We start from the raw sequence: 12,750 nt of genomic DNA on the forward strand, positions 1-12,750 counted from the left end.
CATTCCCATCGATTTTAGTAGGTTTGTTTAGAATCCTCCAGCCTGGTTCCAAAATGTAATTGGAGAGACTGGAACAATAATGATCACGTTTTTCCTCAACAGCTTACTGTGGAGCTGCCCTTGATCTAGACACATAGCTTGCCGGCACCGAGGTGTGTACAAGTATCTGAGCATTGTTATCTCAGATAAAAACCAGATGTCTGACCTGCCTGCTTTAAATGCATACTTGTAGAAAGCTTAACAGTGAACACAAAATATTCTGCCCTGACCTCCTCAGAGACAACACGCTACAGAAGAATACTTAACCTGGGTGCTACAGGCATTATGCACAGACACTGCTGCAGAAGTGTTTTGGCTTTTAAACAGCCATCTGTACATTCCGCCAAGGGACTTTCATGAATAAATGGTGTAACACACACACACACACACACACACACACACACACACACACACACACACACACACACACACACACACACACACACACACACACACACACACACACACACACACGTTATGATGACTTCTTAAGGTTTTGACTTGCTCTTTTAACTGAAATATTGTATATTCATTCTGCCTTGATGCATTCTTCTCTCTATTATTATTTTTCTTCTTTGAAAAGCAATTTTTTAAGAAACCTTTCAAAACTGCAGAAGCCAAGAGCTGTCACGGTTGGCAAGATTTTTTAAAACTCTGTTATCTCACAATCGCAACTTCATTATCTCGTTATCTCAAGTTAACAAGCTCTTTCCTTGTGATCACATATTCATTATCTTGTCATCCTGAGATAAAAAAAAATAATATTTGCTTGCTTTACTCCCTAAAGTTGTATACACATTGTGATACACCTTTTTCCAAAATGTTTGGCAATTCACAAAGACATGTCAATCAACTACTTTGAGTTATTACTCATTAAAAAACACATTATAAACCACAATGTTAATAAGTTACACTATGTACACACCTCTTCACAGTTTATCTAGACTGAGGTGACCCCAGGTAACCCCATCTAACCCCATCTTGGAAACTATAAGAGGAACAAACAAAAAAAAGTCTCTGCAAGCCTACATAAACTCTCAGTTTTCGTTTTTTGATGAGGCATAATGAGAAGTGAGACATTGTGGTCCATGAAACAGTGCCCACGTTCCACTTTTTCCAGTCTGTCTCTACCTGCCAATATCTGTAGTCAGTACATGTTGAGAATTACAAACAGCAGGAGCTGGTGAATTAGTTTGCAGTCTTTGCTGCTCTTTCTCTGCTGTAAATTATTGTTAGAGTATAATGTATTGCTACACTTAGATGGAGCAACTGGTATTACCAGTCCAGCTGTATGGGGTAACCAGTATTTTTTTAATATATAATCATGGCCTGATAGCATTGCAAGGGTTGCATGACTTTTATCTAGTCTATCATTCTGACCTAAAAAAAAGGACATTGCAACCATTATATAGTATATGTTCATTAAAAACATAATTTGAAAATTATTAATCTGCGTCACATTTTATAATGTTATTTTCATGTGTTCTTTCAAATCTTGTGTTTTGACGGAGCTGCTTGCATAATTGATGACTAATCAACTGCTGTACTTCCGGGACATAAAGTGAACACAGGCCTCGACATATCTAGAGGAATACACAGTTTCAGCAGGGACAGGGCTGTTTCTGGTCTCCCAGATATGTAAAACAGCTCACTCACTACAAAGTTGTCCTGTTTGAGCATTAAGTGAAAGCATGGCTGCTCTGGCTGTGAGGGCAGCCAGCTCTATGCCTGTCACTGCTGCCTCTCTGAAATGCCGCTCCCTTTAGACGAGCTGTTTCTCCAAGCGGCCCCGAGCAAGAGCTGCTGAGCCTGCAACAATGAAGCAGCAGGCCCTCCATAGCAGCAGCCATTACCACAATGTATTATGTGATCTTGTCTGGGAGAGGAGGGAGGGTAAATATGCAGGGTAAATGTTTTGATATATATATGAAAGTGTATGTTTTGTTGTGTATTTTGCCTTGGTGAGTACATTTAAAATGTGTTGCCATGTGTGTGACAATTGTCCTTGTTTATATTCCCGTGGCTGTGTTCATGTTTGGCTGTGTTCATGTTTGACCATGTGTTCACATGCAGACTACAGCTGACAGTTGTGTCTTCTCCTTACCAGCTCCCAGCTCTCTTTGCCTCCTATAGAAAAGGCCTAAGTGAGCACTTATAGCTGCCTTGCTAGTGCATAGGGATTTGATTAATGGTGTTTAGATAGACTGCCTTAGTGGCTTTGCTCCACTAAATCATATGGCGGAGGAGGGTTTATTAAGCAAACTAGAGGAAAATACAGGACTAATAGTCCCACTTGCAGGTTATGTTAGCAACAATATGTCCTTTAATGTGAAGATGCACCAGGGGCCAAAACTGAATATGCAGGTTTAATGGGCATATTTAAAAGTTAAGTAGGAGTGCATGGTTTCAAGTTACCTTGCATGAGGACATTTCATTTTATTGTTTGCAAATGTTCTCAGGGTATGGCAGAGCAGCTGGGATAATGCCTTTAAGGATAACTTTGTACAGATGTCCTCAAAATTGAAGTAATATTTTTGCTGTCTTTTGTACTCTCTGATGTGAGAAATTGCGTAGTGCAGCTCTGCAGCATCTGATGAACGAATCAAAGCCTGACAAAAACAAAGACTTAAGCCTTTTGCCAGCTTTTCTCTCGCTGGATTAGGTGCATCGTTAGTTGTAAGCAATACATTTCAAATTACAAGCCAATGATTCGAGTCTCACTTAATTATAAGTCTGAAGCCGTAATCCATCAAATATGAACTGGACTGTGTCCATTATTTTTGCAGCAAAAGTGTCTCTTTTCGATTTCGGCAATAACTCAAGACTGGCAGTAACATTGCAGATAAGAAGCTTTGGGATCTAGTTGTCTCTGCTTTTCAGATATAATACAGTTCAGAAGAGTTCAAAGGAGGACGTATTGTGCAACAGTACTGTATCATACTGTCCCAAATACTGAATTGGGAGTCTAGGACCCAGATCCTATCAAAAGGTCTTCCTGAAACGTTTGTGCACTGTTTGCAAGTGTATCTGAATCCATAATCACCCATACATTTGAAGTGCCCTCAATGCCATGAATCAATGGCAACATTTTAACTGCACTTACTCAGCAAGTACAAAATGTTTAGGAGGCCAAAGAGCAGATGAATGCAGATGCATCTTCGGAAAAAGCATCGCAAGACGTTACCAGAGAGCAGCTGGGTCTGCACCTGCAGCAAAGCAAAGGGACGTGTACACCACAGAGGATATCTATGGAATGTGTCGGTGGCGTTGTTCCAAAATCACAAATCTTATTCAGTGCTGAAGCTACTCACTGAGCTGAGGGGGCAGGACCTTGCCAGCTTGTGGGTTTGCAACTAGGAAAGTTTTGAGTCATTGCTGAGTCATGTATAAATTGTGTGCTGAAATAAGAGCAGATAAGAGCTGTGTTTAAATATCCCCCTGCTAGTGATTTGTACACAAATGTGTTTGGATCATGAATGAGGTTTCGGAGTTTGCACTAGAAACACTCAGTAGGTGTTAGATTAAATCATTACAAAATGGTGTAAAAGAAATGTAAAAAAAAAACTATTGAACAACTAGAAAGTGTTTCATGAAAGCCACTAGAAGCTTGTATTCCAATAATGGCTTAAACTATTGCAAAATGTGTTTAGAGTGTTTATCTGGTCCTGGTTAAAATAAATTTTCTGCAGTAGTGATCTTCATAAGCAAGCTAGCAAGGTGGTTGTTGAAGGTCGAGAATGGGTAAATGAGAAAGAAAAAAAATTGGAGGACATAAACCTTCAATTGCCAAATAAAATGAGCTGACCTGTGATTTTGATTTCTGCCACTGACTTTAGAATGTGATCAATGTTCATTGTTCCATCAACTGCAGTGTGAAGAGTATAATTACCCTTTTCACACACTGTCCCTCGAGTTGTGAATTTTTTTTTCTCTGGCAGATTCTTGGCTCTTGATACCTGTTCTGCAAGTGGTGGACAATGCTGGCCGTGAGAAAGATGGAGATACCGAGTTATTCCGGGACACTGAGAATATGTAGGCCTATTATACTGTGGAGCAATAGGCCGACTGCTCCACTCATCTCCTTTCACTACCATTATTCTCCACTGATAAATGACTCTCGCAGCTGCCCCTGATAAGAGCCTTCCCTGCCTATTTATCAGCTCTCAATTCAAGGCTGTACTCTCGCACCATAGAAAGATCTACAGTAGCAGTGCTAGTGACTCGTGACTTGCTATCAAGGAAAAGGCTACCACTACATGTACTACTCTTTGACAGGCTGTCTGCTTGTCAGCAGTTACACCCACACACGCACATATATACCTAACCATTCATACTTTTATTTTTGTGCCTCAGCGGAGACTGCATTTTAACTTCTATGTTCCTTTTCAAATGTGATGTGTTAAAAGGTATCATACAATCAATACACTAGAAACTCAAAGTGGTTAAACTGCTGAAGTGATTACATAATACATATAATGATGTCTGAACTGAAAGTTTTAAAAACCATGCCACCATGAGGTCAAAATTGTTTTGCCAAATACCTATATAACTAATGCTATTTGCATGACCTACAGTTATACCTGAACATGCAGTCAAGGTAGCATGCGAGTTTATGCGATTAACTACAAAATATTGGTATACAAGCACTCAAAATGAAGATGCCCTTGTCACATAACGTGCACCTTAGTTCACTCAGTCACAAGGTAATCCCTTGAATTTAATCTTTTTCTTTTCTTTAGAGAAAATGGGGTTTTATGTATATCACAGTAAAGGGTACTCTTTTCCAAGTTAAGTCCAAGAGCAAGGATATCATCCAGCATTTTAAGGAGCCCTGCCTCTCACTTTCACACTTTCCAAGAAAACCTTTTTGTACAAAAAACTGAACTGTAACAGGAAGCCTTCTCCCAGTAAGGACTTCCAATGTAAATAAACATACAGTGAAGTATGCTGTAGGGGTGGTGAGTGTGCGGGGTGGGCAAGTTATTTTAGCTCGGCTTGCTTCCAGAGGCGCAGCAGAGAAGCAAACTCCTCGCCGCCTGACTCACTGTTAATCCAGGATGGAAGGCATGTCAGCGACAGTCTGTATCTGTGCTGTCACATCCCATCCCTCAGACAATGTATCACTCCATTCATAGCACAACCAGGCGTTGATGTGCCTGAATACACCCAGTAACACTGTCCTCTCTTTAAGCCGGTAAGTGGTAGGAAGTTGCTGACTCTTAATCTGTATATCTACACGGTTCCCTTCAAGCTTGCAAACTTCAAATAAGTGCCGCAGGGTCCTTAAGTGTGTTTGGCAAAGGAAGGGCATGGGTTTATAAAGCATAATTACCGTTAATAACCTAAGGGCAGGCAAGGTTTCTTTTCAACACTACTTATGTAAATATTATCTGTAGGCCCTCTGTAAATTAAACAGTTCCACTCCCTGGCAGAGCCTTTTGCAGATGTGTGAAGAGCTAGAGAGGGAAGCCTCAAGGAGGCAGATTATTGTCAACAGAAAGATGGGCTCACTCTGGACAGAAAGAATAGACACTATTGTTGTACCAGGGTAAAACAGTGCTAATACCTTCACAGACAGGGGGGGAGGGCTACATTTTAAATCTAAAAAATAATAAATTTCAAGTAATGACTTACTCCCTAAGCCAATATGTAGCACGTTCAAAAGTAAGTTTCCCTTGTGCTGTTAAAAGTAGGGATGGGGATCGTTAATATTTATTGATATCGATACCTTTATCGATACGCCTTATCGATCCGGGTCTTTATCGATACCACTATCGATACTTTTCTATTATTATTATTATTATTATTATTATTATTATTATTATTATTATTATTATTATTATTATTATTATTATTATTATTATTATTATATATTTTGAAGAAAATATTATTTTTGGTTTTAAAAAATCAAGTGTATAATATCTATGAAAAAAAAATATAAATGTTCGCACTTGTTGGTTAATGTATTGTCTACTGTCACTTTATCATGTTTTAGTGATTAAGAAAATATTTCGGAAATAAATAGCCTAATTGTATTTTAAATTAAATTAAATTTCTAATAAATATTGGCATCAGTAGTTTAAATATATATTTTAAAATGATGAGAGCACTAATACAACTGTATTACTTGTTTCCCGCCAAAAACACAATTTCCCATTCCTTTACGTTACACTTGAACCCATGACTTGAACGCATCATCATAACGTTTACTGAGCCATCCTGAACACATCATCACGCAGCACGTCTGAAAACTTTGTTTACTTTTTAAGCTAACTAGCTTGTATGCTGCCGATTACAACACGGATTTCACAATTGGATTATTATTTTTAACTGACGGGACAACAAGTTACACAGTCTGTGTGTGTGCGTTTACCGCTGGTACTTTGTGGATGATGAAGACGGGCCCGTCTGTGGTGCGGCGGCAGCAGCAGGAGGAGGAGGAGGAGACTGAGTCTTTTCAATCCGGAGACAGTCGAAGGTACTGCATTTGGCTTTTATTTGATGCACAATGCTGATGTGCTTGGCCATTGAGGTTGTGTTCCCCCCTTTACAAGAAATGATTTTGCAACATAAGTTGCATTTCGCTTCTGCTTTCTCTTCGAGCTTGGTAAAATAGAGCCAAACCATAGACCTTTTCGCCCGTTCAGCCATCCTCGCGAGCAAAGTTAACAGCCAGACTTCACTTGTTTTACTTTTAATACCTGTTTGCATATCATTCATAAACATTGGCGGACATGCAGCAGTGATTGGTTTGATTTGATTTAAATACTGTGACGCGACTCGAGGGACACACAATTGCGTTACAGGACCTACGGGAGAAAAAAAACGACGAGACTCGATAGTGGTATCGATAAACCCAAACGTTATTGATTTTCGGGTTTTGAAAAAAGTGGAACCGGGTCCTTGATATAACCGGGTTTCGATCCCCATCCCTAGTTAAAAGGGTGAGTTGTTTGTAGTTGTGCCTTGCTTATTTGGCTCTGTGCTTGCAAAGACACCTGCATGCTATTTTGAGAGCAGAAACAACATCTAAATTATGGCCTTTCCAAATTTCTAAACCCATTGTACAGTAATGTGAATGCTTACTCTCCCCAGAGTTATACAAATCCTTTCAGTGCAGGTGGTTTGTACTTTGCAGCCAGTAATTAGAGCCAACCAAGCCTGCATATAATAAAAATGTATTATGCTGTTTAAATGGAACATTTAGGGATGGGTCATTACGTATTTATTTAACACAAAAAAATCTAGGCTTGCTGTGTTGTCTGGCCGAGTGCCAGAAAAAGATCAATAGCCTCCCTGTTCCTCTTATTTAGATTCAAGCATCTGGGATGTATGAAGATTGAATTAATGAGCACTACATGCAACACTCTAGCCCTGGCCAGCATTGATTTGAGCTCATCAAAATCTCATTGTGAGAAAGTGTGGTTAGCCTCAAATGATCTCAACTGGCTTCAGTCAATTAGGTTGTGAATAAGCCTTCCCGTGGCTGACACTTCTTGTTAGGATGACAGTGATGACAGGCGACATTGAATAAAGAATATTGATGAAAAACATTTTTGATTAATATGTCAACAGCAGGCTGGTAAATGATAAATGTCCCAGTGGTGTTGATGGTACTGTGGGGCGCGAGTGTCTATTGTGGGAAATGCATTGTATATTTCATAATGAACATTTAATCATTTCCAAGATCTGATTTTTCACTATCTCTTCAACTAGTCTCATTCAGATAATGACAATATAGTGAAATCAGCACCTCTATGGCACTATTAACAACTATCACCCTTGTGAAGCTAGGATTTATTGCAGAGCTGTTAGCAACAGGTATGTTCTAATGAGCATGCAACAGAATTTGAAGGAACTCCTCAAGACAGACGAAAAAGCTGATGGGTTTTCTTTACATGATCGATATAATTTGTATCACTGAAAAGTGTTTAACTCTGACATTTATTGTCTGACAGACTGACAGTTTTATTGAGTGCTTCGTGAGTGCTTTGTTTTTGATGATTGGTGCTCATGAATTAGAATTTTCCTCAAAATCAAGGACGTATCTCCTGAATAACTCATGTGGCCAAATTGATAGAAAAAAACAATCTATTATTACGTAAAAAAAATATATGTAGCTATATATATATATATATACAGTACATGGATGTTAAAGATAACAATCTTGTACCAACCCAAGTTTTTGATTTAGATTGTTTACGACGTTACAATTTTGTGTTACTCAGTGGCATTTGAGCTTCCATAAGAATACACCAGGAGTGCTGTATCTAATGCAGCTTCGCTACTGTACCATTGTATCCACCTCAACCCTTAAAGCATTAAGAAATGTGTCCAGATTGTGTGTGTGGTCCAGTAAAATTCCAAATTACACAATTTTTAGGTCTGAGGAAGAATGCGAGACCTCTAGTTTGCACTAAAAGCAACTTGAGCAATTAGAGATAGAGAATAAAAGCTGAACAAGGGAAGCAATGTGTACATAAAAACACAAAGCAATCCGGTGAAAGCCCAGGGAAAGCACTCTCCTGCAAGGATATAGCCACATTTGTCTCCAAACAAAACAATAAAACCAGCCAGCCAGTAGTTGTTAATTTCCTCTTTGCTTCAATTGACTCAATAAGCTTTTTTTCTTCCCCTCCGAGACAGCAGTTGCTACTCTACAGGTGAAAGCCGGGGAAAACAAGAGAGAGGAGAAAATAGAGGAGAGAACAAAAGAAAGAGATAGAGTGCCAACGGCAGAAAAGCAATTGAGGACTTGACTTCCACAAAATCCTGGAAGAAATTAATCTAGACTGCCGTGGGAGTTTTTCATTAGCTCAGCAATCTGTTCCTGCGGCGAAGATGTAAGCTAAGGTACATATTACAACTGTGAGCGCTGAGACTCACAGAAGGAATAAATATGGGAAAAATTTACTGGACCAACAGCTTGCCTAAACCTTAACATCCTCCTGACTTTATAGAAATATACTGCATAGGGCTGTCAAATTAACGCGTTAATTTCGATTAATTAATCACAGAAAAATTAACGCGATTTAAAAAATTAATGCAGATTAATCGCACTTCTATATTGCCCTTTGACCCGGTGCAAAAGAGGTGAGACGATAGCGGAGCTGCACTTGTAGCTTGCTGACACGGCCCGCACGGGATTAAAGAGTAAAGAAAGAAGCAGGGGAAAGAGGCCGAGGGCTCTATGGATGTGTTATGGGCTGCTCCGGGCAAATAAGCATGAAGGTAGGAATACGTATTTTGTTATTCTCCGCAGTGTCTGTGCATTATTGATTTAGTGGGTGCCTAATTAACAATGTAGGTTCAAAACAGTATCTCTCAATCTTCCTCCGTGTCTCTGTTTGCTAGCTGCGATCGTTACCCACAAACGGACACCCGCCCCCTCTCACTCTTCCTAGCTGGCATATGCCTGTCTTTTTTCCTCCTTTGTGTGTGTGTGTGTGTGTGTGTGTCTCAATATTTTTGGCTATGAGTAGGACGGTGAATGAGTCGGCATAGGCTATGCGCACCGCACCTGTGGCAGTGCAGCGCTGTCTGTTGTGTGGAAGATAGACAGTCGTCATTTAGCAAGAAGCAGAAGTTACGAGAGACGGGGGAGAGAGAGAGAGAGAGAGTAGCCAGTTGTTTATAAACAGGCATACAAGTGTCATATAAGTATGCGATTAATTAATCACAGAGCCTGTAATTAATCAGATCTTTTTTTTAATCGCTTGACAGCCCTAATACTGCAGTATCTAAGTGAAAGCAATTCGAGTTTTTTCTTGTTCTTTGGTCTTTATGTTATATGCCACACTGTTTATCAAGCAGCACTAAAACATGATCATACTTCATGATCCTACTTGATCATTCATGACATGACAGATTGACCTTTTAAGAGTTGTCCCGGTTTAACGCTCTTCCATGTTAGTTGGCTTCAGTATTATCGTTGAATAGTATGCATTTATGCTAATTATACCGCTGGGCTCATTGCAGCAGCACGAGAGCATTTACTACATGCCTCATGTAAAAAGCAAGCTGGTGTGTTGCTAAATGCCACATTCCCAACATCCTGCCAAATGGGTTAAGCTCACATACAAGCCTCAAAATGCAGCTCCTTCCACACCAGCATTATGGGTCAAAGCCTTAGACATTAGCATTATGACCTTCTTCTTACATTTAATATGTTTTTTAAACCTCACTCCTCAAACACACTGTGTTGTTCTATGAAGGGGATGTGTGCACTCTCATGATAGCAGCGCCAGTGTTGGCCCAGTGCAGAATTATAATCAGCTCTTTCCAACAGAAAAGTCCTCCTGCACTGTGGCGTTCTCCTGATCCTTGGCAACTTTTAATTAGTGTTTGTCCTTCAAGCCTGTGCTCCTCACAGCTATTAAGGCCCTTAAGCCCTTTGCAAATTAATTATAAAAGACTAGGCAATCATAGTAATTCAATTTACTAGCAGGCACCAGGCCTGGTCTTTGACCCAGCTCCAGTGTGCCTTTCAATGGGTAGCATTGGTGTTGTGGGGTAAACCAAGTGTTCGAAAATTTTAAAACCTATCTCTAATATGTTCGAACTGATCACATCTACCCACTGTTACTAACTGCCATGTGCCTAATGGGCTCATCCATGTTTGTTAGTCATTGTATTTGCTTGTGGGAAAATACAGGTAGGGAAGCCAGAATTTATCGAGAGTGATGGACCTAGCAACTGACTGAAATCAGTTTTTTTCAAATCAGTGCAGTGTGTAATAAAGCTGTATTTTGGTATAATCTAGTGTTGAAAGTTCTAGATTGCAACGCTCTGTGTGTCTTCAAGGACAAGAAGCTAGTTAATGAAGATGGCACCATTGCCTCAAGTCTTTCCACATTATCAAGTGATGAGGTGAAGATGTATTAGTCATGTATTCTACAGTACTTCTTTGTCTTCCAACAGGTGCATTTCCCATTATATACAAAAACACGTAAGGCTGCTGTCATCTGGAAAGAGTTAGGCAGAATGATACTTTGTTACATACTTCAATAACTTTATTACTCATGCATTTTTAGGCATCTTTTAAAATGTAAAAGATGCCTAAAAATGCATGAGTAATAAAGTTATTGAAGTATATAATGTATGCTGCTCTGAAGCAGTGATGACTATTGACTTTCTCACGGTGAAAACAGACATGTTTTAAGAGCAATTTGCCAAGCAGAGCTTCCAGATCAACTGAATAATATCAGGAGACAAGCTTGATACATGACTAAAAATACTCAAAGCACAAATCAAAAAGGACCACACCAATTACCGCAATTCTGGCTGATCTTGAGCAGCAGCTGGCAGCATGGCAGTCACTGCACGTCGCCTTAGGGAAGAAAAATATTTTTCCGTGTCTCTCCTACAGCTTAAGTTCATTCATAAATATAGAGTTAACCTCGTATGAGATTTTTGTTGGATGAATAAAAACCTGTAGAATTTTGGGAGTTACTTATGATAGAAACAAGCAATCGTGAGGGTACAGAGGGCATACAAAGTAGGTAGATATTCCTATGTACCCAACACATGCATAAATAATAGACAACACACTGTATTTATGTGGAGTTAAGCCTAATTTTTAGGATATACCATCACTAAGCAATGCAACACAGGAGCTGACTTGCATGCACAGCAACACAGTGGCTACCATTGGAAGGTAAGTGTTAAAGTAGGCCAATTAGACTGTGGGGATTGGCTGGTCTGAGCTGAAGCTGTAGAAAGGAGGCCAGGACGCGAGATGATGAGCAGCTATTCTCCAGCACTCTGCTGGCAAGGCCCGCCTGGCACGTCTGTAACGCCATAACCACAGACCTGGAAGTTTCACCAACCCAGAGGGTCCTGTTCTAGATATGTCATTTAATAACGCACAGTTCCTGAGAGGTCCCCTGTTGCATAATGCTTGTTTTCCCTTTCGCTTTAACACAAACAGATTGTAAAATATCCGTGGATGGAGGCAGCAAAAAATCAATAGCAATGATTATACTACAGAGTTTCTTTGGTGTCGACATTTGTAGCTTTCAAGCCTCACTTTTGTGGTTTCTACTCAATTCCAATCCTTGCCCAGTGATGAGAGACAGTGCAGTAAGTGATACTATAATCACTACAATATGCCAGCAAAGGATAAAAAAGCCTTCATCTTAAGCCAGTGAAAAAAAGTAAATGAAAAAGTCAAACCAACGTACCATTTTTCAGCCTGGGCACACATCACATATTCACTTCATCTTTCTATTGGCGCTCTCCTCTAATTACCTACAGCTTAAATGTAGGTAATTAAACTGCTTTTAAATATGTCAATGTATTCTGTCATGTATGAGCCATCATATTAAACATTCTATTTTGGTATTTTCCAACCTGGCAGTTCTCATAATTGTGGCCATTCTTGGTCTGAAATGGATTAAAAAGTGAGTTTCTCTGTTGATTGATGTGTACTATTTTATTTCCCCTCTTTATGGAAGCCGGTCAGAGATGCTATCACAGTTTAAGCTAATGTTAGCAGATCTATCCAGATTCTTATTGGATTGGATACCGACACATCAACCTCAGCTAACATTAGACCATAAATAATTACGTTTGCTAAACAAAGCCGTTAGCCCTCATCCTAAAACCTTTGCTCAAAGTGAAAACATAATATTTAAAATATGAACAATAGCTAAGCAGCCACACAGGGTTACGTTAGATTGAAATAACCGTCTGCCCTATACAGTTTTCATT

The sequence above is a fragment of the Ammodytes marinus genome, assembly GCF_949987685.1.
Source record: "Ammodytes marinus genome assembly, chromosome: 2".
Lineage (NCBI taxonomy): Eukaryota > Metazoa > Chordata > Actinopteri > Uranoscopiformes > Ammodytidae > Ammodytes > Ammodytes marinus.